The sequence below is a fragment of the Colias eurytheme genome, chromosome 10, assembly GCF_061535395.1.
Source record: "Colias eurytheme isolate Ceu_HAF_F1 chromosome 10, ilColEury1 Martin Lab GWU primary, whole genome shotgun sequence".
NCBI lineage: Eukaryota > Metazoa > Arthropoda > Insecta > Lepidoptera > Pieridae > Colias > Colias eurytheme.
In genome coordinates, this window is record NC_142989.1 from 4,731,079 (window position 1) to 4,756,584 (window position 25,506).

Below are 25,506 nucleotides of genomic sequence, written 5' to 3' on the forward strand. Positions count from 1 at the left end.
ACTCCCGCCTTACGTTACGTAGGTAACGTACACACACAACATATTTTAAAGAGCAACTCAGGCCAGCTATTTAAGGTATATTTACATATTAAAAAAATCTCCATCCAGATGATTTGTTGCAAGAGCCGCATTCACAAAAAGTGTATTTTGCATTAACTTGTAAATAGAAAACAATGTTTGCTTTGAAAATATTAATGAATCGTTATAAATAAACATTATTTAATACCGCTTCGAAAAGCAGTTTCTACAGAAGAATCCAGAAACATCGATTATAAAAAAGATCTAACTACAAACGCTAAAAGAAAAAAATCGCATGACAATATACAGGGCTATAAACCACAATTCACAAACTTTTACTTCATTCAAAGAGATGTATAAAGCTTCCCTAAAACTTCTCAACAAATCCAAACATATTCATTTAATATAATACTGTTCTAGGAACAATTTGACACGGAAAACTAACAAATCGATTCAATTTAAACGAGCAGCTTGATCATTCTAACAACTTTGAACGCCTTGTCTACTCTATGAATATTAATTGAAATTAGTAGACGTTTCTCATTCGGCTGAAAGAAGATTCCAAGATTGTTTCCAACAAAGAGAATTAGTTACTAAGCCGTCTCACCAAAGGTAGAAAACGTTTCGATGTTTCTCTACAAAAATCAGTTTTGTAGTAAAGCCCGCAAAACACAAAAGGAGGAAACGAGAAAGCAATCTTGCTGAGCTTAAATTGTTCTTTTGTCTTTTGTTAGGACAAACAAATAGAAACGGACATTCTTATAAGCAATGCGCATACGTAAAACACTTACGTATAGATATATTTATTCTAATATTCAATATAAAGAAAGCAATCAGTAATTTTAATAGGGTGTATAAATATAAGGAACTACAAAAACATGCTTTGATTTTAAGAATTATACCGACATATTATTATGATAAACATATAATATTCCTTTTCATATTCACAATACTGGTGAGACCTTGGAACAATGGTTAACGTATGAATGTAGACCGAAGGGAGCTTGGGTTCGATTCCTGAAGGGGACAATAAAACGCCTCGTTCTGGCAGGATACAGAAGGCAGGTCACCTATTTCCTAGTTCACCTAATTCACATATTCACCAAACATGTTTTTAACATTATTCCAATTTGCTCGCCATCCTCAATTACCTAAAAGCAGAATATTCTACTAAACCAATAACATCGACCATTACGAAAATGCGTAGTTACAAACTTTTGGTATAATAGAAGCTCTGTAGCTTATAGACGCCAAATGTTCAATTTTCAACTCTAATAAGCAAGTATACAAATAATCTAGCTTATATTATTATGCCTTGCTGTTAAATTTCCCGGCTAAAGTCATGTTTTCGTAATGCGTTTTTAATGTTCTCATATTGCTATAAATCACCATGGCCACCCCTGGTCCAGATAGCTTTAATGGTTTATTAAATTAGTTTATAAAGCCTTATACGCCATTTACGTATTGCTTCATGAACCTTTGTTCATAATTCAATGGGAGTCCCTACACGATTTATATTATTTTTACGTATTAAAATGTATTTGTATAAAAGATTTCCCGAAAACACAATCAGGCCTCTAGTCAATATAACAGCTGAAAATAGTGACATATAGTTCAAAAAGATTGGAGAAGCTGCAGCTCTTGATATTCCACGGCATGAATAGATTCATACCTTTTATTCTCTCACAAACTGCACAAATTTATTTTATTGCATACGCGGTTCCACCCAAAAAGTTTTAAAAATATAATCAACCAACCCATGGATACAACTCTAAAGACTTTCAACATAAATAAACCTATGGTATAAAGAGTATTTTTTTTTTCATTATTGGTTTAAAAAAAATCTGAGTGCGTCGCTTACCATTTGTCAATATGTCATATTTTCATCCTACATCGCAGTGGATTTCAGACTAAACCCTCAAACGATGTAGGGAATAGTAATAAGCTGGTTGTGAATTACAAAATATGTAGCGAGCGATATGCTTTCAATTATCGAGAAAGATTTAAAATTATTATTTATTTGATCCCACTAATTCATCAATAAAATATTTTAGCACTAAAGTAGTTGAAATATCTTCACAGATTTATGAAACCACGAGCACGGTTCTTAACAAAAGAGTAATACAACCTCGCCATTTAAAATTCTTTCGCTTTGTGAATTTATAAACTTTGTACAAGATTGCATCTTATTATTCTCTCTACGTCAAGGCTTAAGTGAATGGATTATCTCCCGGGACATGATACAGACAACATAGAACAAATGTCATCGATATGTACAAGTTGAACTTCGACAAATGCTATTGAGTGATTTATTCTGGAAGTACTTCAAGTAGCAGCCACTCAGGGGCGTTCGGTTTAAAATATGGAAGAAAGTTGAATGGTTTGGAGACAGTTTTCGGGCTTACAACCAGATACAACTTCTAAATTGAATCACGTATACGGTTTAAAAGTTAAGCGGTTACGTTTCACATTCGAAGCACTTTTTACATAGAAATGGCACGTGATTTCTTTATCCAGACATTTCTGCGTCTAATGTTTTGTTCAGTATATCAATGTTTTATTCCAAATATTTGCGCAAGCAACCCTTTTTTGCAAGATTAGTAAACTATGTAAGCAGATGTATAAACAGCCTTTGTTTGCTACTTTTTGTACAAAAAGGGTAGTAAACGATAGTTCCTTATAAGATGATAATCATATTCTCATAATTGTTATCATTAAAAGAATATGTTAAAGTAGTTACAATTGATCTTTGCATATAATAATATATCAGCTATGCTATATTTAATGATCTACATTACCAATTAATACAATTATTAATAAATTTCATTGCTATAAAAATTCTTCAATAATTGTTTTATGAGGAGGCGACGAAATGACTCTTTGTTGAAATAACCTTAAAAATTAATTTCATTCGTGTGGCTTAACGCATCAAAAAGTAACGAAGGTGTATAATTAATGAAAATTAGGAGGCTACAGAGCCCCTGGCAGTCGCTCAGAAATGCTATAACATTAATCAAAATACGCGATCCCAGGTAAGTATAAAGTTACACAGGGTCGTGTAACCGATTAGCCAACTTTGTTTTACTCGTCCCTCGTCCCTACATCGCTAACTGTCCCTATTGACCCTTGATAATCCCGCTTCACTTGTAATACTTCAGGCATTTGTATACGTTCGAAATATATTTGCATACAACCCAATTATTAATCGTCGGGTGACTCGAAAATATTGACCCGTTGAAAGGTTAAGTGGTAAGAACTAAAAGCTTTGTAAGATATTCATCACGAAATCATTATCCTACCTACTGAAATATTTATCTCTACCATCTATCTACTATTTTAAGATTGTATTATTTGCTGAATTTATAACTGGGTTGGTATGGATTTATTTTCCTCTTATGTGAATCAAAAGTAAGACTTTACAAAACTTTTAACCTAATCAGACTAGATTTATTCCCACTGTACTGAGACATCCTTTGGGAGAACAAAAATACAAATTTATCTAATTAGGTAAGTCATTAATGAGTTTTAGTTTGAAACATAACTTCCCCAATTAAACCGCACATTTTCAGCGTATATAATTTGGAATGATATCAGTCCAAAGAACAAATTATTTAAACGCCACGGAAGTTTAAGCCGAAATAAAGTATTAAAATGAGTTTTATGGAGGCCACTTATTTTGAATGATAGCAGAGCTTAACCACTTACAACATTAATTTCCTTTATGAATTGCGGTTGTTCTGAGCCGCTGTGTAACGACTGCCACGGTAGGGTTTCCGTTATCCGGTTATCCCTATTAAATATTGCACGCATCCCCAAGCTACATGAAATAAACTATTGGGCAAATCGAAAAAGTTCCTTTGACAAACAAATATCTATTCCAATAAAATGCCTGACCGATCGCAAACAAAGTAAACGTCGAAGAAAACTTAATACTGTCGAATTCTAAAATCGTTTATTTGACTCAATAATCAAAACACAAGAGGGACTAAAAAGAAAGAACGGTATAGAAAAGAACAAAGTTCTTACTTCTACATTGTCAGCACTTCTAGACATACTTCATGGGAGCCGCCAAAACACCAAGCCCGTAGATTTTATCATACATTCAACGAGTTGAGAACGAGAAAATATTTTTGCGTGTGATACATTTTTAAAACCAGGCCATATATCAAAAACTATCGCGTCTGACAAAAGCAAACAATGCTAGTAGATTTGTTCTGTGCAATGAACTTCGCAGAATCGTTTTATTGCGCTAACTGCGTGTGTGTCAATATCGTAAAGTTTTGATTTTACACACGAATAAAGGAAACATAGTTATTGACTAGCAGAGCATTTGTAATAATGGTAAACTATGTACATGTTTAGTAAGTTCATAATTAGTAAAATAGAACTATAAAACGATAAGAGTAGAGAAAATGACATTTGTCTGCGATTTAACAACATTTCTTTATTTATGAAAGATCGGACCGGTTATGTGGTGGTTGAAAAAATATGGAGGGTCAAGGTAGGAGTGAAGTGAAACGGTCCCCTCTAACTTTATTCACCTTTTAACCTTAATTATCTGAGTCAAATCCGTTGTAACTTTTAGCAGTTTAGACCGATACTAAAACTGTGATTTTTTAAGCATGGGTAAAATACTTTTAGAACCTATAACTTTTTAAAATCAAGAATTGATTTTGTTTTTTCTACAATTTAATCTGTTTCATGATCCGTATACACTTTAATTATTTTAATAATAAAAACCTATTTAATTTTTATAGAATAAACATGATGAAAACTGATTTAAATCATATAAAACGTTTTGACAAATGAATAAAAATAGTCTGGAGAAGAAAATAAATGCGAACACATTTTTTAATCCTATAAAAATAAATAACTTAGTTACTTTCAGTTTTTGTACTGTGTGAGTAAAATATTACTTTACGGTTCATGGCTTCTTAATATGTGGCTACACATTGCATGAAGTGAGTAAACGTATACGTTTTTTCACATAAACTAACTATGCAAGAGCCGAAGAACTGAAGAGTCCTTCATTAAATTGTGTCAATTAAATACTAAAATTGACACAATTGATGATACCTACATCTGAAATTATTTATACGAAGTTTTATAATTAATTTTATTATATTTAAGTTTCAGTCTTTAAATGTAATAAGTTACCAATATTTGACATATGTATTTAATACATTTCATTGTAAAGCAAGCTTAAATAAAAAAAAAATACATATAAATCTTAAACTATGAAAATATACAGTACCTATACACCTATTGGTAAAAAATGTAAATCATTTTTATCTAAGAGACTTTTTGCTCTTTAAGTATTCTTGTTGAAGGACGTCCATAACACAAAGTGTATTCATATATTCTTTGAATTTAAAATTATAGTATCTAGGCTGAGTACCAGGTGTCCCGCAGACTTTTCCTCCCACACATATTTCAGTGACACTACTAATATTATAATGTATTTTAGTTTAACCTTAGGCTTAGCTTAGGTATCAGCATTATATATTTGTTATTCCACCTCATCTTAATATACAGGGTGTCCCACTATTGGTATATTAAGCGCGAAAGGACTTGTAGTTTTACATACACTGATCACGTAAAAAATACTTAAACAACAAAATTACGTCACAAATTTTTTGCTAAATTTTTCCTGAAAATCCATGTTTTCTTCTCTGACTTCGCGCAGCCGGCATATACCGCTTCTCTAATATGAGCATTTTGTCTATAAAAACATAATCTTAAACGATAGCTCACGTGCTGGTGGCAAAGTTGGGCGGGTTGCTTGTTATGGGTGTACACATAGAGTTTTAAGAATTCATCTATTTGAAAAAAAAAATGTGTCTGGAATTTTATAAGTATTTTTTACGTACTCAGCGTATGCAAAACTATGACCTCCTTTGAGCTTAGTATACCAACAGTGGGACACCCTGTATATAAATCTCGTGTCACAATGTTTGTCCTAAATGGACTCCTAAACCACTTAACCGATTATAATAAAATTCGCACACCATGTGCAGTTCGATCCAACTTGAGAGATAGGATAGTTTAAACATGTAGGTACCACGGGCGAAGCCGGGGCGGACCGCTAGTATTTTATATGTTTACCAAATGTCAGCCAAATCTATTAAACTCTTACGTGACATAACGTGCATTAGACATCTTATCACTCTATAAACTCTTTGAAAAACTTTGGAAAAATATGTATGGCAAGCTCTACTTTTAACGGCTCTACAGTATGATCTAAGCAGTAAAAAGGGGGAAAAAACATTAAAGCATCTGAGTTATTTGTTTTAAAGTTGTGTAGAGTCACATTACAATTTTGTTAGTTTGAACCCACACTTTTGTTTTTTTACCTTAGTCTTCGTTTTTAATTACTAACAGTATAAAATACGTATACGTATCTAACCAAGGCGCGCTGATTTCAAAAACGGTGGGTGGAGTATGTATGTGTGTGGTGAACTTTCAAGTATACCTGATTTAATAAAAGGAGAAATATTCTAAAACAATAAAGCATCTGACGCGTATTTAAAGAACTTATTTCGAAAACTGCTTTAACAAACCGATTATAATAAAATTCGCACACCATGTGCAGTTCGATCCAACTTGAGAGATAGGATAGTTTAAACATGTAGGTACCACGGGCGAAGCCGGGGCGGACCGCTAGTATTTTATATGTTTACCAAATGTCAGCCAAATCTATTAAACTCTTACGTGACATAACGTGCATTAGACATCTTATCACTCTATAAACTCTTTGAAAAACTTTGGAAAATATGTATGGCAAGCTCTACTTTTAACGGCTCTACAGTATGATCTAAGCAGTAAAAAGGGGGAAAAAACATTAAAGCATCTGAGTTATTTGTTTTAAAGTTGTGTAGAGTCACATTACAATTTTGTTAGTTTGAACCCACACTTTTGTTTTTTTACCTTAGTCTTCGTTTTTAATTACTAACAGTATAAAATACGTATACGTATCTAACCAAGGCGCGCTGATTTCAAAAACGGTGGGTGGAGTATGTATGTGTGTGGTGAACTTTCAAGTATACCTGATTTAATAAAAGGAGAAATATTCTAAAACAATAAAGCATCTGACGCGTATTTAAAGAACTTATTTCGAAAACTGCTTTAACAAAAATTGTAAATAACAAAAAAAACTGACTAGAAGTTTGCAGTAAACACCTTTACGTATTTGCGGCTCAAATAACTCTCAAATCCACCTTAAAACTGTGTGTATAAATTGAAATTAAATTTTCACGTTATTTGAAGGCCAAAACAGCTCGAGGCGGTGATTTCAGTAGCCAGTTTGGTTCCGTCACGATATCGGATTTGCTACGTACTACGGAAATTGATTTCAAGAATTCCAACCGAAATGTTGGCGGTTGTCAAGCGCGTTTTTAAATGATTTATTACTTATCGTTTGGTTTAGATTAATTTATGGTTCTAATCTAGTTGTCATCATTACGTTAATAGGATTAAAGGGGCTTCAGTGCGATAAAAAGCTACGTATTATTTCAAACGATTATTTTTGAATTTGTTACATATTATAACTGAATTGTTTTAGATGAAACAAAAAACTGTACCTACCTATATTATGTTAAATCGTAACTATTAAGAACAATTAAAATTATAATTAAACTAGTCTAAACTAAAACTAGTAACTAGTAATATAGTCTACCTTATATAATATTGTTTGTGTATGTTAACTGAGAAACACATCCAAATCAAAAATAACAAAAGACGTCTGAAAATGGCATACACATTAAATCCAAAAAACACTTCTCAGGTCAGGTTCAAAAAGCCAATATCGTATCTTATTAAAACGGAAATTCGCTGGAGCGTAGATTACTTAAAAGGAAGAAAAAACCAATATGTCTCGAAGTGCACATGTTTGCGAGAGTAGCGTTAAACCGGCGCGATTTCAAAGAGACTTGTGAAAATCAATTCGTAGTTTAACATAACAGAACGCGAATGCTTTTTGTCGCTACGTCGTCTCTGACATATGGGCCTAATGTGTAACTTGCACGATTGCTGCCGAGTGATCTATAGGTCGCATAGGCGTCTGTGGAACTTTCCAGCCAAACGGCGTAAACGACCGTGACAAACGTCTGCGTTTGCTGACGAAATATTGCCCTTATTTTATCACAAAATGCTCATAATTTAGTAGAAACGTATTCGTAGCAACAGTTTGTGCTGAAGGATTTAAGAAGATTTATATCAGTACACAGTTTAATTATCTTTTCAGTCAAAAGAATATTTTAAGCTCAATTGTAATTTAACTCAAATTAACAATCTGTTGCGATTCAGTCGCCTTGTCACATTAATTGGAATTGTATCGATCGACAAGTAATTATTGCTTCTATTCGGTTGAGTGATATTTAATAATTAATTACTTCATTTAAATAATTCTAATGCCAAATTATATTTATGCACAGTTTAATATTTAAATCGGATATTAACTTTGATAGTATTTCAGAAACATTTGTTTTTCGAAATAAGTTGTTATTATATTCTGTAGTACTTTATGTACTTATTTTCATTTTTATCAAATTATCGACTTAAAAAAGAAGTAATCTGGGTTGCCAAACTTTTTACTTATACCAGCTGTCATTCAACCTAATACCTTCAACACAGACAGTGTCCCGACAATAGTGGACAAAAAGATGATTTTTTACAGCCACCGAGCCGCTTATTCAATCGAAAAATCAATATGCCTCCTCCCTTAACGAGACCAATTTCTCAAAGCGAAATTCGAGTGGCTACGAATAATAACCAACTTGGAATGAAATAGTTTTTAAAAGTTGACAGTTTGGCACCTTTCATTGTCGAACTGTTTGAAGCAAATTCGAGCTTAAATTTCGCGCTGGTGCGAACACGTGACAGTTCAATTTAAGGATTTTAAATGTTTAATAATATATTTATAGCAGAATGTTTAACTAAATATACCTTTACATGCTTGCACCCACAAACGTTAACAAATGCGTGCGAACAGGTTCGGGTCCTAGTTTTTTTTTTTCTATTTAGAATCATAACATGTCTTATACGATCAACTGGTGAGAGGCAAACACAAAAAATGTTTAAAACCATTAAGCACATTTCAATCGTATTACTTCAATACCATTTGTAAAGGGCAAAGTAACTGATATTCTTCGGTTGCATAATATAGGTACTATCCCCGTTTCTCACTCAAAGCTCTTTCACATGTAAATAAGCGCGTGAGCCGCGAGCCTGTTGAGTTTGAATCTCATCACATAACGACTTCCCTTCCAAATAGGACACGGAACACGTTTCAAATAATGCATACGATTTCCTTTAATTTTCATGCTAATCAGCTAGGGAATTATTTTTACCTAGTTTGGGTGATTAGTGTAAATTTAATACTTTTGTGCTATGAAATAGCACAAGCTGTATGCTTACAAATTTAAATGTAACAATCATAATTAAATTTTCTGCGATATAGATAAATTTTTGAAGTTTTATACATGCACTTGACTATTTATTTAGTTGTAATTATTTTTACTTTTTGAGCACTAATTTATGTTAATTTTTATAGAGGATTTAAAAATAAATCAATAATCATACTTTAATTTCTACCAAACAATCTATCACTGTTTTTGCCTACTTAATTCTGCTATCAAAACATTATCGAACTTCAATACATCACGCTTCGATTTACAATATTAATTCTGTGAATTTCTCAGAATCTTTTTCGTACATCATCTATAGTTATAAAGAAAATCAATTAGTATATCATTGTTCTCTCTTTTTTATTCGGTTGGCAAAGTTTATCCCAACTTACCTGGACCCTTGGCTGAGACTTTCAAGATATTATCCCGAAAGACATTATTTAAAAAGTTTTAACGAAAAATAGAATGATATTGTTTTTAGGGTCAAGCCAAATTGGAAAAATGATGTTATGTCGTTATTTTTAAGTATATAGTTGAAGTAAATGAATATAAAATTTGATTCTTAGGAAAGCTTCGTTCTCTATATTGTGTAATTGCATTACCTATTATTACAATCTTTGTCGGTCTAAAGAGGTAAAATGTAGCAAAATCTCAATTCATTTATTTTATTGCCCCTTTCTTATACAAATATACAATATTTTAAGCTATTTAAAAACCAGAATACATAAAAGGGTTAACGATAACTTTACTTATCTAAAAGATCAAATATTAAGATGTTAAAAATTATCCACTTCAGATCTCGAACATTTAAACGTAAAAGCAAAACATCACAGCAACAAGGCTATCAAATTAATCCTACAGAAGCACTCAATTATTTACATAAACAATTTCGTTTGCAATTCACCAATTCGATTAATCTCAAGCTGTTGATTCAGTTCCCCATTCAAAATAAATAACCTCATATTATTTATTTAGTGGTAAAGTAAAATTTAATGTCCGCTTCGTATTTAAAAGGTCCCAAAACGAATAGCAATTTTCATTTCAGTATTTTCGTCTGTCAAGAATATTCAGAGACAAGAATTTTAAATACATACCTACTTCTTTAGAAAATACGTTAAAATGTTAGCTATCACCGAAAAAGGCACATATTCAATTGAAATTATTAATTTTCATTTATGTATAGGTTTTATTTAAAAAAAACTTATGCTTTATACATTTATTTTACAAAAAATAATTATTATAGACTACCAGATTTTTCAAAAATTAATTAGACCATTCCAGGAAGTTTGCATTTCGAATAAACATGTTCTCTTTAAATCTTTACACGTCATGATTTTACGATAGAGTTGTCAAGCAATAAACAATATCTATTATATATAGATAACTATTGAACGAAAAGTTCTTTCCACTTTCGTACGTTTCTTCGAATTGGGACAATAAAGAAGTTGTTATGCGGAAAACATTTCCAATATAAAGATTTGATTATGTTCAATTTATTTTTCATACAACGCGTAGCAATACAAAATTTATTTTTCATACCTCGATTATAAATATGATTTTCTTTTATTAAAGCCTCAAATTATTCATCATTGTCAATAATCAAGATATATATGAAAGCATTGCAATGTAATACATACTTCAATAAGTACGATTTCTTTTGTTCGTATTAGCCGCACGACATGCCTTTTTATGAACTATTTCGTTAAATCTAACCCCATTTAGCCTGCGCCTTTAACTAACTACAGCATTATATTTCGTAATATAAACTATGCAGATAGAGTCGCTTTTGCCTCGTTCAGGAATCGCGTGTTATACTACGCTAGCCCTTCAATTAAGGGGCAGGAGAAGTAAGCAAGCTCTGCGATATCATAACCTTTACACACGACTTTTAAACGAGTCTGCCTAGTTTTATAAAGCTCTCAGCCTTATTCCTCTCATGGTATATAAAAGAAATAACGACCTGCTTTGACGGCGAAAACTACCTGCTTACCTTGTGTTGAAATTAGCAGATATAAAATTCTCATTTATATGTTTTTCTTTTATTGTTTTATATAAAAATTTATAACGTTTATCTCACGTCTCACGCCTCATCATTTAAATCATCCTTATCCAATACGCAATAGCTACATCTTAAATCCGAAATACTATCTCGAACATTAAGGAGCCGGCGCTTAATTTAAATTTGTATAAAATTATAAATCGACGAGTAAATGAAGGCTTATAATATGCCGGTGAAGTGAGCGACGAACCGTAATTACTACAAACTTCCTGTTGGAATCACGGAATGCCAGATTAGGGGTAATTAAGTCTTGCCAAAGCGCACCCGCTGAGGACCATTATATGGGATAATGAGGTGTCCAGTCAGCCGCTTCTGTAATATGTAAATCGAAGTCACTGCTTTCATAGGAGGCAACACTTAGTTTTATTAAAATTAAAATAAGTGGTGTTGTTGATGCGCATTCTGAAAAACATGACCATTTTTATTTGCCTTTTAAAAATAGTGCTAGAAAATTTCTCTACTCCCCATTTTTCAGTTGTAACCAAACTTATTTCGATAGCGAATAATTTATTCCATTTCTATTTAAATTAAAATGAATAAAACAAACAATCGTTTGAATATTTCAAAAGACAATCAACAAAGAGTATAGAGATTTGTTCATTTCGATTGAGCGTAAATATTTCATATCGAATGAATCTATCAAAAGTGAATTTGAAAGAAGCCAGCTATTTTTCTATATCTATCCTATTTCCTTCACAGAAAGAGTTACGCTCTGAGGCGAAATAGCGACGAATTTCAGTACCGTGGACTCGCTACTGTTGCGTGCCGCACGTTTTTGGGTCACACGAATGTCACAAAAATATTCGACTCAAATCAAACATTCAGCGCCTACCGACGGTCAACTTTGAAAATAGACGTTACTTGGTTTAAGTTTAATATTAAAGGAATTTATTGATAAATTCAGAACAATTGAAAGTAAGAAAATAACAACAAGCTATGAAATTCCTAGGAAAATTAAGAAAAATACGCACTGCCTTGTGCCAGTATAAAATGTTCGGTAACTAATTCAAACAGTTGAAATACTATTTTTATTTAAAATTGCCACTAATGTAAAGGTGTAGGTACTTACTTAGATGTAAGTATAAATTTATTTTCAATAAAAATCTGCTTAAAAAATCTTACCAAACAACCAATACCTACTCAATTATAATTATTCCTTTCCATTCGTAGATTTGATCTACGACATTCTTGCTTATAAAATATATTTTCATCAAATTATATGGTAAAGATGCTTTGATAACATTTGTGTATTGCATTAATTACTAATAGTTACATTATGGCATTTTATAATGTATTTCTTGAAACTTTATTCATGTCATATTGGAATATGGTTAATTTCTTGTGCATTAAAAAAAATTGGTTCTCGAAATTGCTCTTTTGTAATATTATATATGTCACTGTCTCTATTATAATATCATGTTTGTACTACATTAATAATGCCGTACATTAATAATAAGAATGCGGCAATACGTAAATTGAAATTACTATATAAATATTTGATTGAGACAATCAATAAACAAGCTAATTTAAATCGGATATTGTACAAGTCAGAAATGTCCAACGAAAATATTATGACCTTGATAACGTTGTTATTAACAAAGTACAAGTAAAAAATTTACTTGGTGATAGTTCTTAGAACTTCCTTATTTTCTTTTCTGATGTATGTTTGTGTTTCGTAGCATCAAATAAATGTTATTTCTATCATTCCAAGAACGAACATTCCATTATTTTTATATGTGTAGATCGTACATCTATAGAAAAGTAATTTTTCCAACACAACGTTGCGTGTAAATACTTCTTGTTCATACAGAACAAAGAAATGTAGAGTTTTCCGTAAAAACAGCCATTCATCGTTAAGTTAATAAATAATATAAAATGTGAACATAATATCGCTTTGTCTAATTGATAAAACTATTTTAAATATTTTTCGTCATTCAGCAATTATAAACCGACTCTTATATTGTTAAAGAAAATAGTCTTTCATCTAGATTTTAATCTGTTTGTTGAAATCTCAAGCAAAATTAAATAAATCCTCGTGGTGTATTTTTCAGTACCAGGAATAAGTACTCAAGTTACAACTTGAGTTCTGCTTTTACTACTTAAACATGTAGAGATCATAGACTTATATTACTGAGTATTAATATACGTTTCTATATTTCTGCAATAAATTTCTTTCGTAAAATGGAAACCAAAGCGATGGTTTAATATGTACCTACAGATTAACGATAATAACTTACATAATAAAATGGTGAATTTTGTGTACAGTTTATAATATTTATGAAATCGACTTACCTTATTTGTTTGAATTTATTGAAAACATTATTTCATATAAATTTCAATAAATATAATTTCTGAATATTATGAGTTTTGTAATAACACAGTTACCAAATTAAATTCAAAATCAATTCATGTGTTTACTTACTTTAATTTCATCTATACATATAATAAAACTGTAGAAGGGTCAATTCTGTACATTGGAAATATTGAAAAAATAAATAGCAGGGGGTGTTACTGGATCGATACCAAACCCAAATATGTGATTAAAAAAATGTTTGTCTGTCTGTCTGTATGTGAAGACATCACGTGAAAACTAACGGTTCGATTTCGATGAAACTTGGTATAATTATACCTTATTATCCTGGGCGTAAAATAGGATACTTTTTATCCTGAAAAAATACGAAGAAAAAAAATAATCTTAATTTTTCAGTTTTATCCATAGACGTTGTTCTGTGGAACAGCGAACACACGTTGGGTATTATTATAGGCCTAGCCGTATTTGAGTCCAATAGATATTTATAAGATGTTATTGTCAGAGTTACTCAAAATGGAGAAATAAACCATCCACGCGAAGACCGACATCCGCGCGGACGGAGTCGCGGGCGGAAGCTAGTGTCACAATAAAGTTATAAATTAAAATAACAATTTAAATAGAACTAAATTCAAAATTACAAAACAAATATTCTGAGACAGACAAAATAAATGTGGTTTGTAAAAAACCCACAAAAAAATTGTTTGTTAAACTTATTCCTCTGTTTTCTTATTCATCGAAGGAAATATAAAAATTTGAAATTCTACATATCTTCCTTAAGATTCTAATGTCCCCTTTCATATTATATTAGGTAAGCGTAATTTGCAATTCATTGAAGGAACTACTTTTGGCGTGTGTTGTTTTGTAAACAGATTCAATTACTGAGATAACTTTTAACTTTACAACGCAGTAGCCGTATTACTACTAAATTCAAATCAATAGATATTAGTAAGCCGATTGTTAGGATCAATTATTTCCAGAGTGATGTAGGCGAAATAATATTTTTCATGTAATCTGGGATAAAAAGAAATACCGATATAATCTTAGCTTCATCAAGTGTCTTAAAAATACTGTAAATTCATCGGCTTAGTAAGTTCGAGTTCAAAAATAGAGTAGATAATTTATCCTCTACTAATATTTAGATATATTTTTTATGGGCCATAAAATATATTTCACTACATTAGCTATCCAATTCTGCCCTTTGGGGCATTTTTTCGGTATTTGTTCACACATTTTATGAAAACTTTAAAAATCTCATCAAAATCGGTCCATCGTTTTGTGCCTAGAAAAAACAAACAGACAGATAGATAAACCCTCACCCTGCAAGGATACATGAGACGTAACCCCATAATCAATTGAAATAACCACAACCCTTTATCTGTTTCACAGTGGAAAGGAGTTATAAATAAGAAGAGCTATGTTCTCAAATAGGTTGTGTAATTTCTCAGAATTTTATGATTCGTCTTTCTTATCCAACGTTTCACTTCGTTTATTATCGTTTACAGGTGTTCATTTTCTAAGAAGTAAAAAAAAATGGCAGAGATTTCACCTGTTGATATTAAGTAATATGAAACAGGTAAGTGAAACGGAATGAGTTTTTAAACTTAAAACAATAAAAATCAACAGACTTAGTATACAGTATTTACACCTCTGAATTTTTTGTTTTTTGATCAATAATAACTTCGACATCCTTCACTGCGAGTGATCCCTTGCCTGCCAGTTTCATTTGTTATTTAATTAAAAACTTTATCTAAAATGTACCATCAACGAGACTATGAAAATTGGATGAGTTAGAGGGTTGCCAGCCTTAATCACAACCAACACTCGACAAACTATTAGACCAACATCGTTAGTCTGAACAACTTTTATACAGCAGGTATTCAGGGTAACTTTCTAGCTAAAAAATGAGTTACTTTTTATACTCTGTACAATACTGTACTAGCTTATTTTCTTATAATTTAAAGTACCACGGATCAAATATGTGAAAAAGTACTTAACATTTTAATTAAACGCTTGAGAAAGGTTGATTACGCTTTAAAAGTGTTACTATTTATTATGACACCAAGTTTAGAACACATAGAAATAAATAGCTGCATGTATAGAATTATAGAAGTAATAATATCAGTAAAAAGTAGGTACTTATAAGCACAGTAGAGTCTCCTATGATCGCAATTAAATATTAATCTATACTAATATTATAAAGAGGAAAGGTTTGTAATTATGTATGTATGGTTTTCACGCATTAACTACTGGACCGATTTCAAAAATTCATTCACCATTAGAAAGCTGCATCTTCACTGAGCAACATAGGCTATAAAACATGTAGGTACCTCGGGCGAAGCCGGGGCGGACCGCTAGTTATAAATAAAAGCATATCGTAAATGGTTAGTCTGCATAATAAATGCACAACGAAGCTATATACAACATGCACAAAGCAATAAATGAAATAGTTTAAATACATAATTTTGCAAAGCTAAAACGCAATGCAAATCTAATTACATTATACAATTCGAACAATTGTACAATCACTTACAATTACAATACATTAGAGTGGCAATCCGGAGTGAATTGCAAATGAATAAAATGTTTTAAAATGTAAATGTTAACTTTGAAACAGGGTGAGTGTAGCTAGATTGCATTCTGTCTGCAACGAGAGCGGTCTCTTTACGTATACCTCTATGATCCACGCTTGACATGATTATACGATAAATTAAAGTCGCTGTTTAACATTTATTCCACTTCCATAAATTATATTTATAATTTTCAGCCGTGTCCAACCAAATTTCCCGACAATTTTGCAACGTGTGATGTCAGTGTGATGGCTATGTACATCACAATTTTAGATTTATGCGCGTGGTGTGATTCAGAAACGCTAAAATAGCTACGTATAATCTAATAAGCTCTGAGCCCGAAATATTAGTTGCTAAACATAGATTTTTGTTATTGTACCTCTAAATAATAAAATAAAATTTCCAAAACAATTACATAAAAAATGTATTACTAGAATATTTTCAATTATAAATATCCTACGCTATAAAATTGTTATAACGATATAAAAATTCTTAGAAAACAAATAACGTTTTACCTTTCTCAGCCGACCTATTTTCATTCATTAAAATATACTCAACATTTCACTTAAACCTATTTCCCGATACAAAATGTTGAACATTACGTTTTCATTTTACGCTATTTAACATTCCCTGAGAGAAAATTTTCGAAACAACCGTCATGTTAAACTTGAAAAATATTACTCTAGAGGACGTGCAAAGTGCCCAGTTGATGTCAAACATTTCCTTATCTCAGCTTTTTTGCAACACGCCGTAAAAATAAACATAAAAATAACATCAACGTAAAAAACGCGGAATATCAAACTTTATCATAAAATTTACGTTATTTTGTCGTAAACCGCGTGTGTGATTGAAAAAACTTAAAGAATCGTGATTGAACTCGTCTCGAGTTTCAGACAGGGGATTTTTCTTAAAAGTATTATTTAAGTATGTTATGCTTTACGAATAATTGTTATACTATTTCCTCTTTCGAATGCTAGTAATATTCATTTCCACCATTTTTCTTGTTATTTGTAACATAATATAAACGTATACCTATTTGAAAAAAATCTACTCTATATTTTATATAATCAATATACCTATGGAAAAAAAGGGAACCTGTTTGAATATGGAAAAAATGTTAAACATGTTTGAATATTTATATGTCTACGCTACCAATACACATATTTGAATGAAATTAAGCGTGGAAACAGTTCTTGAATATACTTATCGGTAGAATCAGATTTTCTATAATAAATCACACTAAAACCACGGTTGCCATGTTAGTGGTCATTGATGACAAAAATTACGAACCAATCATTGCAAAACATGTTTGTGCATTGAAATCCTTTAACAAGAATAAATAGGTGGGGAATTCGCATTAACGTCAATGAAATTTAATTGGGTAAACTAATTAAAACCACGAAGCGTTGCATTCGTGTACACTAACATTTGCCTGTGGCTTCCTACGTTGTACAACCAATCTAATCGATGAAACAAGCTGCTTTACCTTCGAACACGCTACGCTATGTATTGTTTTTAACCGACTCCATAATGCGACGGAATTTTTCTATTCTATACGTATTTGAGGAGCAAGAATATAGCTTATTCGCGGTATCCTCGCTTATATCAAACATAACCATTCAAGTAATAAGAAAATGAAATGGTTTTCAGTTTCCTGTCCAAATGCAGTCCTATTTCGTCAATACTTGAGACTTCTTGGCACTATGTTCGTGACTTTATTTAAAACGAAAAGTATTTTTACCGGTTCCTTTCTTGGCTCATTCGATTCTACACAACTTTACGGACATTTACGGTTGTGTAGACTGACGTTATCTTTTATTTGTATTTATTTTTATTTTTTATTTGTAGGATTTTTTTGATATTTCATATGATATTTCATATGGTAATAAAGACCTCACTCGCCTCTTGACCTCATTAAAATAATTACCTTATGTTGAACACTGTTTCCTTCCCTTTTACGTAAAGATTCTCCATAAATCCAATTACTTGTACGAACATTTTCTTAACGACCTCTTTATCTATATAATATTTATTATTATATTTCGTGAACAATGTATAAGTCAAGATTGTAATAAAGTCTATTAACTGGGTAGTACAAGGCAGTTATCGACGTCGGCGTTGTAAACATTCGGGCTATATTGGAGTGTTAGACCCGTTCTGGGGTTTCAAGGCCGTTTATAGCCACCACCCTTATCGGGACCGATAACATCGGCGCGGCGGGACATCTACCAAAATGGTTGAGTGACATAGTTAGTCAATCTACAGAAACACTATGGTATATGGAAGCGTGTTTTTATTGCTTAATCTGTTATGAAAGCAATTAGGTAGCTAGTGTCAATATGAATGTAATATTTATGTAGCATCAAAAAAACAAATGGTTTAAACATTACACCTTTAAACACTATTCAAAATAAACAAACACAATTTACACTGCGTTTTAAAGTATGTTTGAGTAATAGATTCTTAATAAAGCAAATAGTTTATTTTAATAACACAGATAAGGAATGACGTTAAAAATTCCAAACGTTTTGAAATCTATCCATTCACTATTAGTCAGCAAAAAGCTCAGTTACTCCAGTATAGATTAACTGCAAAGCAAAACGAACAATAAGTCAGATACAGCACTAATAATAATTGTTGCATCTCTCCGTGTTGAATTCGAGATATCGAGAACTACCTCGAATTACTAAAGGCAGAGTTAAAAACTAGTTCGTTTTTTAATATTCGAGATATTTTTGAATTGATAAAGGAACAAGAAAAAACACATAAGTATAAACAAGAGACAATACTAATCGAAATTTCTCGACTCTTTGGGTTTACAAAAATAGACAGTCTTTAGCATGTTGACTTTTCCCTGGAAAAAAAATTAAAAAATAATGATCTACCTATTAATTGAATAATAATTGTTTTTTTTTTTTTTTTTTCAATTTTTTATTTCAATATTTTACCCTCAATATTGAAAGGCGCCGTTTTTCTGACTGAGGATATTTTCTGTTACAGGTTTATAAGATATTTTTATCTCAATAAAATTGTACGCCTACGAATTAAGAGCTTCCGTCGTTTCTAAGAACATCCATTAAAAATGGATAAATTCAATATTCCATAAGGAAAGCGATCATATTAATATACTCTTAATTGTTATATTATAAAAGAAACATTAAAGTTGCGCAAATTAATATAGAGCAACTAGCAAAAATATTAATTTCTTACACCAACATTATGCATCCATGTAAAAAGCACATTGGAATAATATTTTAAACTACTTAGTTCTTTGTTTAATTTAATGCTATCGATTGTGGATCAAATTATATGGAATCGGTTTTGTAAATACGGTATGTTGAATATTTAATTTGTTTGTATTTGTTTTATGTTTTTTAAACATGTCTACGTTTTGCTCTACACTGAAACTAGGATGTGCATGAAGCGATAAATTATCATTTTCCGACTTATAAATACGTATTTGTATCAGAAAAAGACCATTGAATAGATATTGTATAATATCTAAACAATATGCAAACAACGAATGAAACCTATTCTATAATACATTATTGTCAATAATGCGGTAACACTAAAGCAATATTTGAAACATGGTAATGTAATAATGTTCCACAAAAGAGGTACGCGCACACAATAAACCATGTTTTTACGCAGTCCAACAGCATTGACGACCGCATTGACCACATTTTCATAATATATTATATCCGTACGAAACCCTTGGCTAATGACACTGATATGAAAATGATTCGCGGTCCGGAAAGTCCGGTTGGGATATTGAATATTATCCGGTTATCGAAAACTTTTAATCCGCCCAACCGTTAAATATAAATGACACGGTTGATAGCATCAGTGTTTATGAATGAATATCTACTGTATATTTTTATGAATTTAGGTCAGCGTTGAATATGAAAAATAAAATATTAAATTTAAAATTCAGATTTTGGTACACTTTTCGAAGGCTAGTTGATTTTATTAAACCGAGAATACATGGTTAGAGTGTAAAAGTTTATAATTTCGTTTTAGTTATTTTGATCCCAAATTAAACTTTCACCTTTCTTATTAGTTATATATTAGTTATTATTAAAGTAGAGTGTCTATTAAATATGTACTGATTCTAAATATCTAACAAATATTTATCATGCGGAACTTTTTCATTATACTTCAATGAAAGAGCTGAAAGTATACGTTTAATTATCTCGAAAGAAATTTCTAAATTAAATTAAAAAATTAAAGAAGAAATAGGCACGTGTATCTACACGTACCACTTAAAAAATGTGTCAAGGTGAAAACTCGTTTCGTTAGTTAAGCCAACCCTTTGGTAAAAAAATTCAAATGAAACACGCATTAAAATAATCTAATGCAAATAGGACTATTAATTGCGAGGTAGCCCACAAAATTAAGTCTCCAAATTGGGCGATGAGAAAAATTTTTATTTGGCCAGCAAAAAGCGTATTTTGAGGGTATGCTAATCCTGTTAATTAGAGGCTGCTGTCCTCTCAGTGGCTCTGTTGAGAAAAATACGTTGGCTGGAGCTGAAATATGACGGGCATTAATATCCTCCGCACTTCCTCTCACTAACCGCGTATTTACCAGCCCCTAAAGCTCGCCACTCCAAATTACCAAGGGAAGCCAAAACATCGGCGAGCGCACAAGAACCGACCTAATGAACTGCAAGTTTTAGCACATCTCACAAATTGGAATTATAATTTCGGACCGAATGGTTTTATGAAGGAAATTATTCATTCACGTTAATTTTGTTCAGAGTTTGTTTGGAGCTATATTTTAATTTCAGTTTGTATTTCATTTATATTTAATATTTTATTAAAATTAATAAACTTTATACTTACGTAACTAATTAAATTTACTTATTGCTCAATGCCGACAAAATAATTTAAATTCTTTTCTTTAATTTAATAAACACAGGATATGGGATTTTCGTTACATATAATATATTGATGCAACAGTTTATAATGGCTAAAAACATGGTATATTATGATATCTTTTTTATTTTTCTTAATAAGTGTAATGAAAAGGAAAATCTAGATAGAGCTTAAATTTATTATTGTATCTAAGAAGATAAAACTCAACTCAACCCAATTAAAAAAAAACAATTGTAAATGAAATGCTCTAAACTATTCAGTTGTAATATTCTCTTATCAAGAAAAGCGTGGAAGTCGGCATAAATAGTACATTAAATATATTATCTGTAACCAAAGCATACCGCGCTCGGTCTGCGGTTAAATCCTTTTTCAAAGGAACTCAAAAAGCAATTCAAAATAAAATAGTCAAGTATAAAATATAAGTGCAAAGCCCAGAAAACAGTGAGGTGAGAGAAAAGAGCAGTTCTGTAAATCAGCTGTACCACTTTCGAGATTTATTCGCAAATAAAACGACCGCAGAGTTCGCTCGGCCATTCCGCGAAGTTATTTCAATTTAACGCTATGTACGCACGTATACAATGAAATAAAGCAAATCGTCCAAATGAACGATTACCTCATTAGCATCCACTAATTAACTGGTCGTAATTTGAAATGGTTGGATGCGAATCAGTTCAATTCAGTCAAACGTGGGTCAACAACCTCGTGGTGACATTGTCAACTTGTCAAGTTTGTCAGCAGTTTGACCGACGACGCGACGGTCGCGGTGGCCGTGTTATTTATTATTATTCGCTAACCTTGACAAATGAATGTGCAATAAAAATAGCATTCAGTAAAAAAAACATATTTTTTATGCTTACAGAAGCAAATAAATTACGATTTGTACGATAATAATATTATGAATGTAAATTATTTTAATGGAATATGATAGAAATATTAGAAGAAACTAATAAGTATAAAATCTGTATCTGAAATAGTCTGCCACATATTGTAAAGAAAATATATTTTTAAAACTTTAATTATAGGAATATCCTTGAGGTTAGTGCCATGGCCGCTTTTAACTGGCACTTACTTTATAGGTGTTTTTTTTTAATTTAACATTTCAATAAAATCGATTTGCAAAACAAAACTAGTCGGTAGATTATTAATTAATTATGTCTGCAGAAAACACATACTGACGCATAATACGTAGGTAGGTATTACATGAGTACCTACTGTAGGATAACTTCCATATTTGCCTCATTAGGGTTTTTTTTGTTACGCATTAATAGGAAAATGTATCGAAAGGAAAAAATAATTGCGGTGTACTGATACGTCATCATAATAATTCTAACACGCTGAACATTGATTTAATCAAACAATTATATCGATTACAATGATTAATCAGCAGACCACCACACGATAAAAAACAATTCAAATCATGTTAATTTTGGTTTCATATTAAAATTTTCAGGTGAAAACTTATCTCTAGAACATTCTAGCTCTTATACCTACTACAAGATACCATATTCTAGTATGAATCTTGCCTTATTGTTATTGGGTTGTTCCTCGACGGCGTGGCTGCACGATTTAATAGCTAAGAGAAATGTACAGTGAGAAAGTAATACGCGTACATTCTTGTAATATTTTCACGCTTGAATGATGTTGTCATGCATATAACGCTCGTGTAAACTGTTAATAATGATAAGTCGATTGCAATAACATTATAAAGCTATATATATGGCTTGACTTTTCAAATAGATATATATATAATACATTCTGAGCATGTAACGGATGACGCACATTGAAGTATTTATCCGTACAACGGAACACAAAATTAAATTGAACAAAATTAAAATTACAAAGACCGATAACGTTGCTGTCTAATTTACTTTTGTTAACTTTGCCATAGTTTTCGTGTAAAATGATTAATTCAAAATTGCTCATATAATTTTATAAAAAACCTTTAGAATGAAGTATATTTATTCATTTTTATGTTTCTTATGGTGTTATTTTGAAAGTAACATCAGACTTCTTTGATTTATCAGTCTAGTGAACAATAGGAAATGAATAACAAAAAAGTTCAAGAAACAACAATAAGGAAATATTTTGATCTAGAAGCGTAGAGTGATGAATGGGTGATACAACATGTGGTAGTAAAACATTATTGGGTCGAGGCCAATAAGGAAAATATATGTGTGTAAAGTAAGAAAAAGACGAACATATATAGCTACTATATTATATTATTATACGTATTCAAATATTTTTTTCATTTCATATGTCCCCAATTTCAGGAAATTATATTTTCTTTATTAAATATATCTCCGATATTATTATAGAGCTGAAATTGTAACAGAAAATTATTATAAAGGTCATACGTTGTCATCGGATCTGTCTGTGTCTTAAATAATATCGTTTGTAAAAGAACATATTATCATGTTGTTTAATGTTTATATATCCAAATAATACATGAAATAGAAGAACATCTACATAATGTAATATTATTATAATATAAAACTAATTCTCCAAGATAATCTTCTATAATATAAAAATGAATCCCAAAATGTGTTGGTAAGCGCATAACTTGAGAACGGCTGAACCGATTTCGATAATTCTTTTTTTATTATATTCCTTGAAGTACGAGGATGGTTCTTATGTAGAGAAAACGTAATTATGTACCACGGGCGAAGCCGGGGCGGACCGCTAGTAATTAATAAGTTGTAATGTACGAAATTCTAGGAATTTTTGTTTTTTCGCTATCTCGATATTTCCAGTGTTTCTTTGTTTTCATCATATCGTATCATTATATTATTACTATCATGAATAAATTAATATGTGTTATTAAAATAGGTATTACATTAATTATTATACTCAAAATAGCATCATAAGATCCTGTGTCATAAATATTCAGAAAACAATAAATAAAACAAAAAAAAATGTAAATTAATCGTTTTGTTCCAATTCATTTTTAATAAATCTACTTAAATACTTAATTAACAAAATATGTAAAATATCTGTCATGAATATTTAACAATATTATAATATACATGAGCAATAAAAATATAGGTAAGTATACTTTAAAAAAATTAACAAGTTTCAAAAATTTATCACATTAGTTTACTTATCATCTACAGAAAATTTGACTAATTTTTCGGATTCCACCCACAACCGTTTTGCTATGTCAGCGTCTTGCGACAAGCGTGATGGAATCTTCTTACGACAGTCACTGAAATAGCAACCACTCACGTCTTTCACTTCTGGTGACACGGCCAAGTATATCGACGTCTGTGCCGCTTCCCAAGGGCTTTGGTACACGAAATCAAGACCTATTTTTATTATACCACGTATAATTTTACTATTAATGTTCCTAAATATATTCGTCGCACACACACCAGGATGCAACGCGTTTGCTGTCACGCCACTTCCCTGTAACCTACGACTCAATTCCAATGCCATCAGATTAAGGTACAGCTTACTATTCGCATACACCAAGTAATCACTCCAATATTTTTCCATATTCAAATTTTCAAAGTCCATTTCCGCATATTTGTGAATGAACGATGATAAATTAATGATTCGACTAGGCGCAGAAGCTTTGAGCAAAGGCAACAAAAGACAGGTTAATAAAAATGGTCCGAAATAATTCACTTGCATTCCTATGTGATTCCCGTCTTCCGTCTTGTAATTACCGAGGCCACCTGCGCCGGCATTATTAATGAGGACATCCAACCTGCTCTCTGTTTTGTATATTTTTTCACAAAAATCCCGAACTGATCGCAGCGACGCTAAATCCAAATGTCTATAAACAACTTCTGTATTGCCAGTCGCTTTAATGATTTCATCTTTGGCTGCTGTGCCTCGCCGGATACTGCGACAAGCGATAATGACCCTTGCACCGCGCTCCGCTAAGTTCTTAGCGGTTTCGAATCCGATACCGCTGTTCCCACCTGTTATTATCACAACTTTCCCCACCATATGTGCACTCGAATGACATATTGCATGCGTGAACTTTTGATAGATCTTCAGAAGTAACACAATAAACACAGTCAGAACTATGACCGCAATAAAAATCATTTTATTGTAGTTGATATTTTATTGCGTTGACACCATTACCACGAATAGGTATGATTTACAATCATTTATCTAGGAGGTCACTGAAGCATGTGAACGGTGTGATAGATAAGTCTGTTTCTTTTTGCCTTGATAAGAAGGTATAGTTTATCTGTACATGCCGTTTCACAACCGAGAGTACCCGACCGTCTCTACGGTATGTTATTCTGTACTAAATATATTA

The 25,506-nt window shown here is 31.5% G+C and overlaps 1 pseudogene; it reads right to left on the reverse strand.

Moving 5' to 3' along the window:
• Positions 1-24,149: 24,149 nt before the first annotated feature.
• Positions 24,150-25,506, reverse strand: LOC149905147 (retinol dehydrogenase 13 pseudogene; annotated as a pseudogene).